A 4,546-nucleotide genomic window follows, 5' to 3' on the forward strand; every position below is an offset into this window, starting at 1 on the left:
CTCCCCCCCCCCCTCCTTTCCCTTTGTCCCCCCTCTCCCCCTCTCCACCCTTCCCCTTTCCTCCCCTCTCTCCCCCTCTCTACCCCTTCCCCTCTCCTCCCTTCCTCTCTCCCCCTCTCTACCCTTCCCCTTTCCTCCCCTCCTCTCTCCCTCTCCACCCCTTCCCCTTTCCTCCCCTCCTCTCTCCCCCTCTCCACCCTTCCCTTTTCCTCCCTCCTCTCTCCCCCTCTCCACCCTTCCCCTTTCCTCCCCTCCTCTCTCCCTCTCCACCCCCTCCCCTTTCCTCCCCTCCTCTCTCCCTCTCCTCTATCTCCTTGTCCCTTTCCCTTTTGCTTTTTGTAGACAGAATCTGGCCCAGGATGATCTCCTGTTTGATCCTCTTGCTTTTGGAATACAGGTGTGCATCCAGCCCAGCTCCCAAAACCTATCCGTTCTGTGTCTGTTTGTAGAGACATGGTTTGGGAAGGGCCATTGGATGGAGCTCAACTATTAGGACGTCTGCGTCTTGATTCTGCTTTCTGAAGGCTCTGCTGGAGTTGTATTTTGGGGCCATTCTGGTGGCTTTCTTGAAATGATACTTCAAAAATAAGGTTATGAAACCCATTATGACATCTTGAGGCCTGGCCAGGGACATATGACAGTCCCCAGTGCCCCCTGTGCACAGCCTGAGAAACTGCTCCAGGGCTAAGTGCTACAATAAGCACTTTGCTTCTTTGAGTAACAGATCCTGTCTACTCAGATATTCAGAGCTATATAATTGTGCCTGCTTCCCAGGTTTGCTTTGACCATCAGGAAACTCAGTCATAATAATAGTAAAATAGTTGGGCGTGGTGGTGCACGCCTTTAATCCCAGCACTCAGAAGGCAGAGACAGGCAGATCTCTGTGAGTTCGAGGCCAGCCTGGTCTACATAGTGAGTTCCAGGACAGCTGGGGCTACAAGGAGACCCTGTCTTGCAAAGACCAATACTACTACTACTACTACTACTACTACTACTACTACTACTGCTACTAGTAAAATAGCACATTTGGGGTGCACTGTGTCACTCCTTCGGTCTGTGTTTTCTGTTCCAGTTTCTGGTCTACCTGATGCTGGTGTCTGATGTTTTGACTTTGGCTTTGAATTTGTTTTTGTTTTTTGGTTTTTTTCTTTTTCTTTTTTTTTTTTTTTTTTTTTTTTTTTTTTGAGACAGGGTCTCCCTGTAGCCCCAGCTGTCCTGGAACTCACTATGTAGACCAGGCTGGCCTCGAACTCACAGAGATCTGCCTGCCTCTGCCTCCTGAGTGCTGGGATTAAAGGCGTGCGCCACCACGCCTGGCCCTTGACTTTGAATTTGTGTTTCATTTGTAGATATTTCCTGTAAGCAGTTGTAAAAAAAGGTAGAACAGAGAAGAAAAGCAAAAGGCAAGTTGGTGACTACATGACAGAAAGCGAGGTGGCAGGGGTGGAGGGGTGGACATCACCTGGCATCATCTGGCATCCTCAAGACTAAACCCCTGGGGATCTGAACCTCCCCCCCTGACTTTATGCTCTGCCGGACACGGAGACGTGTGCCTGTTTGAGTGAGAACATTTCCCCACCTGTTCCCTGTTCAGCACATTCCAAGAAGCACAGATAGGGAGGAGGCCACTGGGCCGTGTGAAAATAAACCCTCCCAAGCATAATTTGTGAGCCATTAAATTGCTCTCCAGGGTGTTCAGCCTGAGTCAGGAGACTCTGATCCCTCCCTTCTTTTCTCTCCAGATGTCCAGGCTTCTTGGTGGAGTGCCCCCCCCCACCCAAGGAAGACATTTGACACACATTACTGAGGATCCTGAGCACACAGGCTCTAAGTGGAGGGTGCAGGCTGTTTATCTGAGTAGACTGACAAGTCAAACACACCCTGTGTTCAAATCTGAACTGTTCATCTTGTGACCAGTTTAACCTCTCTGATTTTCAGTTTCTCATCTTCCGAATGGAAACGAAAAGAGTATGTGTCAGGCACTTCAGGTTCTAAGAGTTGAAAAATTCAAACTGTGGCAACCCACAAAGACTAGGCACTTTTTGGCTCACATGACAGAAATCCAGAGACGGTGTGGTAAGTTTTGACCATTTGGCTCTTGAGAACTAACATTAGGCAAGTGCTTTACACAGTTCAGTCATTTACTCTGCAAAACACACCTAAGAAGTATCATTTCTACTTTGCACGTGAGAAAACTGGGTCACAGGAAGATTAAGTTGGATTACATGGTTCACAAATGGCACCCAGGACGCAGTCTAGGAAGTCTGGCTGCTGAGCTAGCACTTTGACTGTTGGGCCCCGTTGCCCTGTTGATGAGGTTTCTCCGTGTGGCTGTCCATAGTCCTCCCTCCTGATGTCAGTTTACTCATCTGTAAGGAGGGGGCTGGCTACTGCCCATCACAGATACTTCCCCCAGTTCCTCTGTGTGTGTGTGTGTGTGTGTGTGTGTGTTTGCGTGTGGAGGCCAGAGGACAGCCTCTGATATCATTCCTCAAGCAATATTCATTTATTTCTTTTGAGGCAGGGTCTTTTGCTGGCCTGGAGTCACCAAGTAGGCTGGGCTGGCTAGCCTGCAGACTGAGGGATATCCACCTGTCCGCACCTCCCCAGTGCTGGGATTACAGTCTTAAGCCACCATGTCCAGCTTTTTACAGGAATTCTGGAGCTTAAACTGGAATCCTCATGCTTGCAAGGCAAGCACTCTACTGACTGGGGCATCTCTCTATCCCTTCATCCGTAGCTCTTGTGGTAGAATTGTACATCAATTGTGCAGAGCTTAGTTCATGAGTTTCTTAACGGTGAAGAATCAAGAGGAGCCTTGAATACTGACTCAGACCTCCCTATGTCTCCTACCCCTGTCATCTGGGGTGGACAGGGTCATGGTTGGTATCCCCCCACAACAGGGAGCAACAGCACAAAGCACACATACCGAGTAGCAACCTCCCCTGGTCACAAACACATGAGAACAGCCATGTGTGCTTCCAAACTGCCAGCCCTCCCTGTCTCCGGCATTTCCACCTCAGCATCAACAGTGGCCTCAGTGTCCCAGGACTCATCTTATTGGACCCTCATCTTGGAGTCCACAGTGATCCTAGGACTGTGCAAGTCCAGGTCACCCCCGTCTTGGGTTTGTTATCTCAAGATGCCTCTAGTGTGGTCTGTTCTATTCCCTTCTTTCACCCCTTCCTGATTCCCTGTAAGGTTTGCCCAGTGTCCTCTGTAGTTAACAGTCTATTATTGGCACCCTCTGACCTCTCCCCTTGAGGTGCCCTGAACTCCAGGCTCCCATATAAAGCTGCCCTTCAGGACTTTAAAATCGGAAACTTCCAATGAGCTTGAAGATGCCAGGCAAACACAACATCATCCTTTCAGCTCAATCTCCCCTCTCCAGAGTGGCTCTTTCACACCCTAACCCTCTACATCGATATTGGCTACTTTTCTCCCTGCTAATGACAAAAATACCTGATAAGTGGCCAGCTGATTGGTCAGCTGATAAAGGCGATGGCTGACAAGGCTGATAAACTAGAATTCAATACCAGGAACCCACATGGTGAGAGGAAAGCTCTGACTCTTGAAAGTTTTCCTCTGAGTTTCACATGCTGACTGTGGTATGCATGTACCCCCCCCCCGAAAATAAGGAAATGTAAAACCAGTTTTAAAAAATACGTGTCCGTCAATTGAGGAGTGGATAATGAAGATGTGGTTCATTTATATGATGGAGTTTTTCTCAGCAGTAAAGAAAGATGAAATCATGAAATTTGCAGGTAAATGGATGGAACTAGAAACTGTTATACTAAGTGAAGTAACACAATCTCAGAAAAAAAAATCAACATATGTTCTCCCTCATATGTGGATCCTAGAACCAAATCCTGATAAGTGAGTATGTATCCAGACATAACTACAGGAACCAGGATAATGGAAAGGAAACAGAGAGGTAAAGGAAAAGAAAGAACCTGAAAGAGAAGAACAGTAGGAAACAGGTGTTAATACGGGAGATATGGATAAAAATCGGGTTAGTTTAAGGGAGGGGGGAGAGAAGGGTATACAAAGAACCTAGGAGATAAAGGGAAAGAAGGAGCTCAAGAGAGGTAGGACCTTAGGAGAAGGGTACTATTAAGGGAGAAAGGGGGGAAATGGGGGCCTCTTAAGTGGGAAAACCATGATGGTGGGGTGAGACAACGTGAGAGATAAACAATGCCTAGCTAGTTTTGAAAACCAGAGGGAACCATATTACTCCTACAACCTACTGACAAATTATACATACCAGATCAAGAAATATATGTCTCAGTAAGGTTTATCTGAGAATAATTGGTCTTTGAACAAGATTTATCTGCATGGTACACAGTAATTAAAAGTACTAGACTGGTGGAAATAACCTTCTTTGATGTTTAACAGACATACTTTGAGGTATATAATAATTTGTTCAGAGGGACATAAAGGACAATTTTTGCTCCTTGCCTTCCTAGGTCGACCTGTTCCAGGGGACTATGAGCATCTCTCAAAATGTCGTGTAATTGTGGTGGGTCACCTGTCTTCTTGATCAAGG

This window comes from Nannospalax galili, unplaced genomic scaffold (genome assembly GCF_000622305.1).
Source record: "Nannospalax galili isolate Female #2095 unplaced genomic scaffold, S.galili_v1.0 scaffold1688, whole genome shotgun sequence".
NCBI classification, from domain to species: Eukaryota; Metazoa; Chordata; class Mammalia; order Rodentia; family Spalacidae; genus Nannospalax; species Nannospalax galili.